Raw genomic sequence first — 12,261 nt, forward strand, 5'->3', positions numbered from 1 at the left:
ATAGGGTGAGATTTAGTCTTAGGGTTAGGGTTAGAGTTAGGGTTAGGACGAGAGTGAGGGTTAGGGGTAGGGTTAGGGTCAGCGTGAGGGTTAGGGTTCGGGTGAGGGTTAGGGTGGGGGTGACAGTAAGGGTAAACTTGAGGGTTAGGATGAGGGTGAAGGTTATGGTAAGGGTGAGGGTTAGGTTTAGGATGAGCTTTAGGGTTAGGGTGAGTGTGAGGGTTAGATTGAGGATTAGTGTTAGGGTTAGTGTGATGTTTAGGATGAGGATGAAGGTTAGGTTTAGGGTGAGGGGTAGCGTGAGGGTGAGGGTGAGGGTTAGATTGAGGACTAGTGTTTGGGTTAGTGTGAGGTTTAGGGTGAGGTTGAGGTTTACGGTTAGGGTTAGGGTTAGGATTAATTTTAGGGTTAGGCTTAAGGTGAGGGTTAGGGTGAGGGTGAGCTTTAGTGTTAGTGTTAGGATTAGGATTAGGGTTAGGGTTAGGGTGAGTGTGAGGGTTAGTGTTAGGGTTAGGGATAGCCTTAGTGTTAGGCTGAATGTGAGGGTGAGGCTGAGGGTTACGGTGAGGTTGAGGGTTAGGATTAGGGTTAGGGTGAGAGTTTGGGTTAGGGTTAGGTTGAGGGTTAGGGTGAGGGTGAGGGTGAAGGTGAGGGTGAGGGTGAGGGTTAGTGTTAGGATGAGGGTTAGGATGAGTGTTAGGTTTAGTATTAGGTTTAGGGTGAGGGCTAGGGCGAGGGTGAGGTTTAGGGTTAGGTTTAGGGTGAGGTTTAGGGTTAGGGTTAGGGTGAGGGTCAGGTTTAGGGTTAGTGTTAAGGTTAGGCTGAAGGTGAGGGTGAGGGTTAGGGTTAGGGTTAGTGTTAGAGTTAGGGTTACAGTGAGGTTTCGGGTGAGGTTGAGGTTTAGGCTTAGTGTTGGGATTAGGATTAGGGTACAGGTTAGGGTAAGTGTGAGGGTTAGGGTTAGGGTTAGGGTTAGCCTTATGGTTAGGCTGAGGGTGAGGGTGAGGGATAGGGTTAGGTTGAGAGTTTGTGGTAGGATTAGGGTGAGTGTTAGGGTTCGGGTTATGTTTAGGGTTAGGGTGAAGGTTAGGGTTATGGTGAGTCTTAGGGTTAGGTTGAGGGTTAGGGTTAGGATTAGGATTAGGGTGAGGGTTAGTGTTAGGGTTAGGGTGAGGGTTGGATTAGGATTAGGGTTAGGATTAGGGTTAGGGTGAGGGCTATGGTGAGGGTGAGTGTTACAGTGAGGGGGTAGGGTTAGTGTTAGGGTGAGGGTTAGGGTTATGATTTGGGTTAGCGTAAGGGTAAGTTTTAGGGTTAGATTTAGGGTTAGGGTGAGGGTTAGGTCGAGGGTTAAGTTTACAGTCAGTGTTAGGGTTAAGGTTATGGTGAAGGTTAGGTTGAGGTTTAGGTTTAGGGTTAGGGTTAGGATTAGGGTTAGGGTGAGTGTATGTGAGGGTTAGGGTTAGGCTTAGGCTTCGGGTTTGGGTTATACTGAGGGTGAGTTTGGGGGTGAGTATTAGGGTTAGGGTGATGGTTAGGGTTAGGGTTAGGGTGATGGTTAGGATGAGGGATAAGGTTAGGGTTTGTTTTAGTGTCAGGGCTAGTGTGTGGGTGAGGTTTATAGTAAGGTATAGGCTTAGGTTTCAGGTTAGGCTGAGCATGAGGTTGAGGGTGAGTGTTAGGTTTATGGTGATGGTTAGGTTTAAGTTTAGGTTGAGGGTTCGGATGAGGTTTAGGGTTAGAATGAGGATGATAATAAGAGTAAATGTGAGGTTTAGGCTGAGGGTGAGGAATAAGATAAGGGTGAGGGTTAGGGTTAGCTTTTGCATTAGGTTTAGGGTTAGTGTGAGGTTTAGATTGAGGATTAGGGTTAGGTTTATGGTTAGTGTGAGGTTTAGGGTGAGGATTAGGGTAAGGGTTAAGGTGAGGGTGAGGGTTAGAATTAGGGTTAGGGTGAGGGCTAGAGTGAGGGTGAGGGTTACATTTAGGGTTAGGGTGAGGTTTAGGATTAGGGTGAGGTTTAGGGTTATTGTGAGGGTTAGTCTTATGTTTAGAGTTAGTGTTAGCGTGAGGTTAAGTGTTAGGGTAAGGGTTAATGTTAGGGTGAGGATTATGGTTAGGGTGAGCGTTCGGGTTAGGTTTAGGGTGAGGTTTAGTGTTAGTGTTAAGGTTAGAGTTAGGGTTAGCGTGAGAGTGAGGTTTAGGTTTAGGGTTAGGGTAAGGTTGAGGCTGAGGTTGAGATTTGGTTTTAGGGTTAGTGTTAGAGTTAGGGTTAGGGTGAGGTTTAGGGTGAGGGTGAGGGTGATGGTGAGGGTTAGGCTTAGGATTGGGATTAGGATAAGTGTAAGGCTTAGGGTGAGTGTGAGGGTTAGGGTTAGGGTTAGGCTTAGGCTTAGGGTTAGGCTGAGAGTGAGGGTGAGGTTGAGGGTTAGGGTTAGGGTGAGGGTGAGGGTTAGAATTAGGGTTAAGTTGAGGCCTAGGGTGAGTGTGAGGGTTAGAGTTAGGGTTAGGGTTAGTGTGAGGTTTAGGATTAGGGTGAAGGTTAGGGTTAGTGTGAAGGTTAGTATTAGGGTTAGGGTTAGTGTTAGAGTGAGGGTAGGTGTTAGGGTTTGGGTTAATGTTAGGGTGAGGGTTATGTTTATGGTGAGAGTTAGGGTTAGGGTTAGGGTTATTGTTAGGGTTAGGGTTACCCTTACGGTTATGATGAGGGTGAGGGTTGGGTAAGGGTCAGGGTGAGGTTTAGTGTTAGTGTTATTGTTAGAGTTAGATTAAGTGTAAGGGTGAGGTTTAGGGTTAGAGTTAGGATAAGGGTGAGGCTGAGGTTGAGGGTTAGGTGTAGGGTTAGTTTTACAGTTAGGGTTAGGTTGAGGGTTTGGGTGAGGGTGAGGGTGAGGGTTAGGCTTAGGGTTAGGATTAGGATTAGGGTAAGTTTTAGGGTGAGTGTGAGCGTTAGGTTTAGTGTTAGGCTTAGGCTTATGGTTAGGCTGAGAGTGAGGATGAGGTTGAGGTTTAGGGTTAGGGTGAGGGTTAGGGTTAGGGTTAGGGTGATAGTTAAGGTTCAGTTAATTTTACGGTTAGGGTGCGGGTTAGGGTAAGGCTTACAATGAGGGTGAGGGATAGTGTTAGGTTGAGCGTTAGGGTTAGGGTTAGGGTGAGGGTGAGGGTGAGGGTTAGGTTTAGTTTTAGGGTGAGGCTTAGGATGAGTGTTAGGGTTAGGATTAGGATTAGGGTGAGGGGTAGGGTGACGGTGAGGTTTACGTTTAGGGTTAGGGTGAGGGTGAGTTTTAAGGTTCGAGTTAAGGTTAGGGTGAGGCTGAGGGTGAGGGTTAGTGTATGGTTCAGTGTTAGTGTTAGGGGGACCTTGAAGGTTAGGGTGAGGGTAAGGGTTAACCTTAGTGTTAGGATTAGGTTTAGTGTAAGGTTTAGGGTGAGTGTGAGGGTTAGGGTTAGGGTGAGAATTAGGGGTAGAGTAAGGGTGAGAGTTAGGTTTCGGGTTAAGTTTAGGGTTATGGTGAGGGTTAGGGTTATTTTGAGGGTTAGGGTTAGGCTTAGGATTAGGGCAAGGGTAGGGTTAGGGTTAAGGTTACGGTTAGGATGAGGATTAGGGTTAGGATTAGGGTTAGGGTGAAGGCTAGGGTGAGGGTGAGGGTTAGGGTTATTGTTTGGGTGAGATTTAGGGTTAGGGTTAGGGTTAGGGTGAGCTTTAGGATGAGGGTTAGAGTTACAGTGAGGGTGAGGTTTAGGGTTAGGGTCAGGGTTAGGGTTAGGATTTGGGTTAGGGTCATGGTGAGTTTTAGGATTAGATTTAGGGTTAGGTGGAGGTTAAGGTCCAGGGTTAGGGTTAGGATTAGTGTTATGGTTAAGGTTAGGGTGAGGGTGAGGTTGATATTAAGGGTTAGGGTTATTGTTAGGGTTAGGATTAGGGTGAGGGTTAAGGTATGTGAGGGATAGGGTTATGGTTAGGCTTAGGGTTAGGGTTATGCTGAGGGTGAGGTTGGGGGTTAGGATTAGGGTTAGAGTGATGGTTACGGTTAGGGTTAGGGTGAGGGTTAGGATGAGGGATACGGTTAGGATTAGGGTTAGGGTGAGTGCTAGGGTGAGGGGAGGGTTAGAGTAAGGTTTAGGCTCAGGTTTAGGGTGAGGCTGAACTTGAGGTTCAGGGTGAGGGCTAGGGTTAGGGTGATGGTTAGGTTTAAGGTTAGATTGAGGGTTAGGATGAGGTTTAGGGTTAGGGTGAGCTTTAGGGTGAGGACGATGGTAAGGGTAAAGGTGAGGTTTATGCTGAGGTTGAGGGTTAAGATAAGGGTGAGAGTTAGGGTTAGGTTTATGTTTAGGGATAGGTTGAGGGTTAGATTCAGGATTAGGGTTAGGGTTATGGTTAGTGTGAGGTTTAGGGTGAGGATGAGGGTTAGAGTTAGGGTGAGGGTGAGGGTTAGAATTAGGGTTAGGATCAGGGCTAGGGTGAGGGTGAGGGTTAGAGTTAGGGTTAGGGTTAGTGTGAGATTTAGTGTTAGGATTAGGGTTAGTGTTAGGGTGAGGGTAAGTGTTAGGGTGAGGATTAATGTTAGGGTGAGGGTTATAGTTATGGTTAGGGTTAGGGTTATTGTTAGGGTTAGGGTTAAGGTTACTGTGAGGGTGAAGGTTAGGGTTAGGGTTAGGGTGAAGTTTAGTGTAAGGGTTAGGGTTATAGTTAGGGTAAATTTGAAGCTGAGCTTAAGGGGTAGGTTTAGTATTAGTGTTATAGTTAGGGTTAGAGTTATGGTGAGAGTGAGGGTGAGGGTGAGTGTTAGGTTTGGGTTAGGGTGAGGATTAGGTTTATGTTTAGGGTTAGGGATTGGCTGAGGGTGAGGTTTAGGGTTAGAGTTAGGGCTAAGGTGAGTCTGAGGTTGAGGTTTATGGTTAGGGTTAGTTTTAGAGTTAAGGTTACAGTGAGGGTTCGGTTGAGGGTGAGTGTTAGGCTTAGTGTTAGGATTAGGATTAGTGTAAGGGTTCGGGTGAGTGTGAGGTTTAGGGTTAGGGTTAGTCTTAGGGTCAGGCTTAGAGTGAGGGTGAGGGTGAGGGTTAGGGTTAGTGTGAGGGTTAGGGTTAGGTTTAGAGTGAGAGTTAAGGTTCGGTTAAGTATAGGGTTAGGGTGAGGATCAGAGTTAGGATTAGGGTGATGGTGAGGGCTAGGGTGATGGTGAGGGTTAGGGTTATTGTTAGGGTAATGTTTTGGGTTAGGTTTTGGTTTTCGGTTACAGTTAGGATGAGGCTTAGGGTTACGGTGAGGGTGAGGGTTAGGGTTAGGTTGAGGGTTAGGGTTAAGATTATGGTTAGTGTGTGGGTGAGTTTTAGGATTATGGTTAGGGTTATTGTTTGGTTTAGGGTTAGGATTAGTGTTATTGTTAGGGTTAGGTTTAGAGTTATGGTGAGGGTGGGTGTGAGGGTTAGGGTTAGTGTTAGCATGAGGTTTAGGGTTAGGGTTAGGATTAGGTTGAGGGTGAGGGTGAGGTTTAGGGTTAGATTTAGGGTTAGTTGGAGGGTAAGGTCGAGCGTTAATATTAGGATTAGTGTTCGGGTTAAGGTTAGGATGAGGGTTAGGTTGAGGTTTAGGGTTATGGTTAGGGTTAGAATGAGGGTTAGGGTGAGGGTGAGTGTGAAGGATAGTGTTAGGGTTAGGCTTAGGCTTAGGGTTAAGCTAAGGTTGAGGGTGGGGGTGAGGATTAGGGTTAGGGTGATGGTTAGTCTTTGGGTTAGGGTTATGGTTAGGATGAGGTTATGGTTAGGCTTAGGGTTAGGGTGAGGGCTAGGGTGAGGGTGAGGGTTAGGGTAAGGGTAAGGGTTAAACTTAGGCTTAGGGTTAGGCTGAGCATGAGGTTGAGGGTGAGGGTTAGGGTTAGGGATAAGGTGAGGTTTAGTGTTAGGATTAGGGTTAGAGTTAGGGTTAGGGTGAGGGTGAGGTTTAGGGGTAGGGATAGGGTCAAGGTGAGGGTTAGGGTTCGGGTGAGGGTTAGGGTGGGGGTGACGGTAAGGGTAAAGGTGAGGGTTAGGCTGAGGGTGAGGGTTATGGTAAGGGTGAGGGTTAGGTTTACGATGAGGGATAGGGTTAGGGTTAGGCTGAGGGTGAGGGTTAGATTGAGGATTAGTGTTAGGGTTAGTGTGAGGTTTAGGGTGAGGATGAGTTTTAGGGTTAGGGTTAGGGTTAGGATTAATGTTAGGGTTAGGCTTAAGGTGAGGGTTAGGGTGAGGGTGAGCTTTAGTGTTAGTGTTAGGATTAGGATTAGCGTTATGTTCAGGGTGAGTGTGAGGGTTAGGGTTAGGGTTAGGGTGAGAGTTAGGGTTAGGGTTAGGTTGATGGTTAGGGTTAGGGTTAGGGTTAGGGTGAATGTGAGGGTGAGGGTGAGGGTTAGTGTTAGGGTGAGGGTTAGGATGAGAGTTAGGGTTAGTATTAGGGTTAGGGTCAGGGCTAGGGTGAGGGTGAGTTTTAGGTTTAGGTTAAGGGTGAGGTTTAGGATTAGGTTTAGGGTTCGGGTTACAGTGAGGGTGAGAGTAAGGGTTAGTTTGAGGGTTAGGGTTAGGATTAGGGTTAGGGTGAGGTTTAGGGTCAGGGTTAGTGTTATGGTGAGGGTGAGGGTTAAGGTTAGGGTGAGGGTTAGGGATAGGATGAGGGTTAGGGTTAGGTTTAGGGTGAGGTTTAGCGTTAGGGTTAGGATTAGCATTAGGTTGAGTGTGAGATATAGGGTTAGAATTAGGGTTAGCGGGAGGGTTATGGTGAGGGTCAGGGTTTGCGTTAGTGTTAGGGTTAGGGTGAGTGTGAGTTTTAGGTTGAGGTTTAGGTTTAGGGTTACATTAGGTGTTATTGTTAGGGTTAGAGTTAGAGTTACGGTGAGGGTGAGGGTGAGGGTAACGGTGAGGGTTAAGGATAGCATGAGTGTCAGGGTTAGGGTGAGTGATAGGATGAGAGTGAGGGTTAGGGATAGGGTTAGGCTTAGGGTTAGGCTGAGAGTGAGGGTTAGGGTGAGGGTTAGGGTTAGGGTGAGGGTTAGGGTTAGGGTTAGGGTGACAGTTAGGTTTAGGGTTAAATTTAGGGTTAGCGTGAGGTTTAGGGTAACGGTTAGAGTGAGGGTGAGGGTTAGGGTTAGGTTGAGAGTTAGGGTTAGGTTTAGGGTTAGGGTGAGGGTGAGGGTGAGGGTTAGGGTTAGTGTTAGGTATTAGCTTAGGATGAGGTTTAGTTTTAGGATTAGTGTTAGGGTGAGGGCTAGGGTGAGGGTCAGGTTTAGTGGTTGGGTTAGGGTGAGGTTTAGGGTTAGGTTTAGGGTTAGGGTTAGTATGAGGGTGAGGTTTAGGGTTAGAGTTAGGGTTGGGGTGAGGCTAAGGGTGAGGGTTAGCATTAGGGTTAGTGTTAGAGTTAGGGTTACAGTGAGCGTTAGGTTGAGGGTGAGTGTTAGGCTTATTGTTAGGATTAGGATTCGTTAAGGGTTAGGGTGAGGGTGAAGGTAAGAGTGAGGGTTAGGGTTAGGTTTAGGCGGAGGTTTAGGGTTAGTGTTAAGATTAGGGTTAGGCTGAATAAGAGGTATAGGGTTAGAGTTTCGGTTAGTGGGAGGGTTATGGTGAGGGTTAGGGTTAGGGTTAGGGTTATTGTTAGGGTTAGGGTGAGGGTGAGGTTTAGTTTGAGGTTTAGGGTTAGGCTTAGTGTTATTGTTAGGGTTAGGGTTAGAGTTACAGTGAGGTTTAGGATGAGGGTAAGGTTGAGGATTAGGGATAGGATGAGGGTTAGGATTAGGGTGAGGTATAGGATGAGAGTTAGGGTTAAGGATAGGTTTAGGCTGAGGGTGAGGGTTAGGGTGAGGGTTAGGGTTAGGGTGAGGCTTAGGTTTAGGGTTAGGGTGAGAGTTAGGGTTCGAGTTAAGTTTAGGTTTAGGGTGAGGGTTAGGGTAAGCGTTACTGTGAGGGTGAGGAATAGGGTTAGGTTGAGGGTTAGGGATAGGGTTAGGGTGAGGTTTAGGGTTAGGGTGAGGGTGAGGTTTAGGGTTAGAATTAGGCTTAGGGTGTGGCTGAGGGTGAGGGTTAGGGTTAGGGTGAGTGTTAGAGTTAGTGTTACAGTGAGGGTTAGTGTGAGTTTGAGGGTAAGGCTTAGTGTTAGGATTAGGATTAGGGTGTTAGGGTGAGTGTGAGGGTTAGGGTTAAGGTTAGGTTTAGGGTTAGGGTAAGGCTTAGTGTAAGGTTGAGGGTGAGGGTTAGTGTTAGGGTGAGATTTAGGAGTAGGGTTACGGTGAGAGTTAGGGTTCGGGTCAAGTTTAGGGTTATGGTGAGGGTTAGGGTTAGGGTTACGGTGAGAGTGTGGGGTAGGTTTAGGTTGAGGGTTAGGGTTAGGGTTATGGTGAGGGTTAGATTGAGAATTAGGGTTAGGATTAGGGTTAGTGTGAGGGTTAGGTTGAGGATGAGGGTGAGGGCTAGGGTGAGGGTGAGGGTTAGAGTTAGGGTTAGGGTTAGGGTGAGGTTTAGGATTATGTGTGTCTTAGGGTTAGTGTGAGGGTTAGTGTTAGGGTTAGGTTTAGTGTTAAAGTGAGGGTAAGTGTTAAGGTGAGGGTTAATGTTACGGTGACCGTTATGGTTAGGTTGAGGGTTAGGGTAGGGTTAGGGTTATTTTAAGGGTTAGGGTTAGGGTTAATGTTACGGTGAGGGTGAGGGTTAGGGTTATGGTTAGGGTGAGGTTCAGTGTTAGGGTTAGGGTTAGAGTTAAGGTTAGGCTGAGGTTGAGGATTAGGGTTACAGATAGGGTAAGGGTGAGGCTGAGTTTGAGGGTTAGGTGTAGGGTTATTGTTAGAGTTAGGGTAAGGTTGAGGGTTTCGGTGAGGGTGAGGGTGAGGGTGAGCATTAGGCGTAGGGTGAGGATTCGGGTTAGTGTTAGGGTTAGGGTGAGTGTGAAGGTTATGGTTAGGGTTAGCCTAGGCTTCGGGTTAGGCTGAGAGTGAAGGTGAGGTTGAGGTTTAGGGTTAGGTTGAGGGTTAGGGTTAGGGTTATGGTGAGAGTTAGGGTTCGATTAAGTTTAGGGTTAGGGTAAGGGTTAGTCTGAGTGTGAGGGATATGGTTAGGTTGAGGGTTAGGCCTAGGGTTAGGGTTAGGGTGAGGGTGAGGGTGAGGGTTAGGGTTAGTGTTAGGGTGAGGCTTATGATGAGATTTAGGGTTAGGATTAGGGTTAGGGTGAGGGCTAGGGTGAGGGTGAGGTTTAGGGTTAGGCTTAGGGTGAGGTTTAGGGTTAGGTTTAGGGTTAGGATTAGTGTGAGGGTGAGCTTTAGGGTTAGAGTTAGGGTTAGGGTGAGGCTGAGGGTGAGGGTTAGGTTTAGGGTTAGTGTTAGAGTTAGGGTAACATTGAGTTTTAGTGTGAGGGTCAGGGTTAGGCTTAGTGTTACGATTAGGATTCGGGTGTTAGGGTGAGTGTGAGGGTTAGTGTTAGTGTTAGGTTTAGGCTTAGGGTTATGCTTAAGCTAAGGGTGAGGGTGAGGGTTAGGTTTATGGTGAGAGTTAGGGGTAGGGTTAGGGTGAGAGTTAAGGCTCGGGTTAAATTTAGGGTTAGGGTGAGGGTTAGGGTTAGGGTTACAGTGAGGGTGATGGTTCTTTTTAGGTTGAGGGTTAGGGTTAGGCTTAGCTTTAGGGTGAGGGTTACGGTTAGGTTTAGGGTGAGGGTTAGGATGAGGATTAGTGTTAGGATTAGGGTTTGGGTGAGGGCTAGGGTGAGGTTTAGGGTTAGGTTTTGGTTTAGGGTGAGGGTGAGTTTTAGGATTAAATTTAGGGTTAGGGGGAGGGTTAGGTCAAGAGTTAGGGTTAGGGTTAGTGTTAGAGTTAGGGTTACATTGAGTTTTAGTGTGAGGGTGAGGGTTAGGCTTAGTGTTAAAATTAGGATTCGTGTGTTAGGGTGAGTGTGAGGGTTAGTGTTAGGTTTAGGGTTAGGGTTAGGCTTAGGGTAAGGGTGAGGGTGATGTTTAGGGTTAGGTTGAGAGTTAGGGGTAGGGGTAGGGTGAGAGTTAGTGCTCGGGTTAAATTTAGGGTTAGGGTGAGTGTTAGGATTAGGGTTACAGTGAGGGTAAGGGTTATTGTTAGGTTGAGGGTTGGGTTAGGCTTAGGATTAGAGTGAGGGTTAGGGTTAGGCTTAGGATGAGGGTTAGGATGAGGATTAGGATTAGGGTTTGGGTGAGGGCTAGGGTGAGGGTTAGGATTAGTGTTTGGGTGAGGTTTAGGGTTAGGATTTGGGTTAGGGTGAGGGTGAGTTTTAGGATTAAATTTAGGGTTAGGGGAAGGTTTAGGTCAAGAGTTAGGGTTAGGGTTAGTGTCAGCGTTAAGGTTAGTGTGAGGGTTAGGTTGAGGTTTAGTGTTAGGGGTAAGGTTAGGATTAGGGTTAGGGTTAGGGTATGTGAGGGTTAGGGTTAGGGTTAGGCTTTGGGTTAGGGAACGCTGAGGGTGAGGGTGGGGGTGAGGATTAGGGTTAGGGTGATGGTTAGGGTTAGGGTTAGGTTGAGGGTTACGATGAGGGATAGGGTTAGGATTATTGTTAGGGTGAGGGCTAGGATGAGGGTGAGGGTAAGGGTAAGGGTTAGGCTTAGGCTTAGGTTTAGGCTGAGCGTGAGGTTGAGGGTGAGGGTTAGGGTTAGGGTGATGTTTAGGTTTAAGGTTAGGGTGAGGGTTAGGATGAGGTTTCGGGTTAGTGTTAGGGTTAGGGTGAGGCTGAGGCTTAGGGTTACTGTTAGTGTTAGAGTTAGGGTTACAGTGAGGGTTAGTGTGACTGTAAGGGTTAGGCTAAGTGTTAGGATTAGGATTAGGGTAAGGGTTAGGGTGAGTGTGAAGGTTAGGTTAGGGTTAGGCTTAGGCTTAGGGTTAGGCTGAGGGTGAGGGTGAGGTTTAGGGTTAGGCTGAGAGTTAGGGGTAGGTTTAGGGTGAGCGTTAGTGTTTGGGTTAAGTTTAGGGTTAGGGTGAAAGTTAGGGTTAGGATTATGGTGAGTGTGAGTGTTAGTGTTAGGTTGAGGTTTAGTGTTAGGCTTAGGACTAGGGTTGGGTTGATGGTTAGGGTTGGGGTTATTGGGAGGTTTAGGATGAGGATTAGGGTTAGGATTAGGGTTTGGGTGGGGGCTCGGGTGAGGGTGAGGGTGAGGGTTAGTGTTTGGGTGAGGTTTAGGTTTAATGTTAGGTTTAGGATGAGGGTGAGTGTTACAGTGAGGGTGAGGTTTAGGGTTAGGGTGAGGGTTAGGGTTAGGATTAGGGTTAGGGTGAGTGTATGTGAGGGTTAGTGTTAGGGTTAGGCTTAGGCTTAGGGTTAGGCTGAGGGTGTGGATGGGGGTGAGTATTAGTGTTAGGGTTATGGTTAGGGTTAGGGTTAGGGTGTGGTTTAGGATGAGGGATATGGTTATGATTAGGTTTAGGGTGAGGGCTAGGGTGAGGGTGAGGGTTAGATTAAGGGTTAGGCTTTGGCTTATCTTTAGGCTGAGCATGAGGTTGAGGGTCTGGTTTAGGGTTAGGGTGATGTTTATTTTTATGGTTAGGTTGAAGGTTAAGATGAGGTTTAGGGTTAGGGTGAGGATGATGGTAAGGGTAAAGGTGAGGTTTAAGCTGAGGGTGAGGGTTAAGATAAGGGTGAAGGTGAGGGTTAGGTTTAGGGTTAGGGTTAGCATTAGGGTGATGGTTCTATTGAGGATTAGGTTTCGAGTTAGGGTTAGCCTTAGATTTAGGGTGAGGATGAGGGTTAAGTTTAGGGTGAGGATGAGGGTTAGAATTAGGATTAGGGTGAGGGCTAGGGTGAGGGTGAGGATTAGAGTTCGGGTTATGGTTAGGATGAGGTTTAGGATTATGGTGCATGTTAGGGTTAGTGTGAGGGTTAGTGTTAGGTTTAGGGTTAGTATTAGGATGAGGGTAAGTGTTAGGGTGACGGTTAATGTTATACTGAGGGTTCTGGTTAGGGTGAGGTTTAGGGTTTGGGTTAGGGTTATTGTTAGGGTCAGGGTTAGGGTCAGGGTTGGATTGAGGATTAGTGTTAAGGTTAGTGTGAGGTTTAGGGTGAGGATGATGATTAGGGTTAAGGTGAGGGCTAGGGTGAGGTACAGGGTTAGTTTTAGGGTGAATTTTAGGGTTAGGGTGATGGTTAGAGTTAGTGTTAGCATTAGTGTTAGCGTTAGGCTTTGTGTTAGGGTGAGGGTAAATGTTAGGGTGAAGGTGAGGTTTAGGGTGAGGGTTATGTTTAGGGTGAGTGTTAGAGGTAGGGTTAGGGTTATTGTTAGGGTTAGTGTTAGGGTT

The sequence above is a fragment of the Dipodomys merriami genome, unplaced genomic scaffold (genome assembly GCF_024711535.1).
Source record: "Dipodomys merriami isolate MVZ:Mamm:240054 unplaced genomic scaffold, mDipMer1.0.p SCAF_23, whole genome shotgun sequence".
Taxonomy (NCBI): Eukaryota; Metazoa; Chordata; class Mammalia; order Rodentia; family Heteromyidae; genus Dipodomys; species Dipodomys merriami.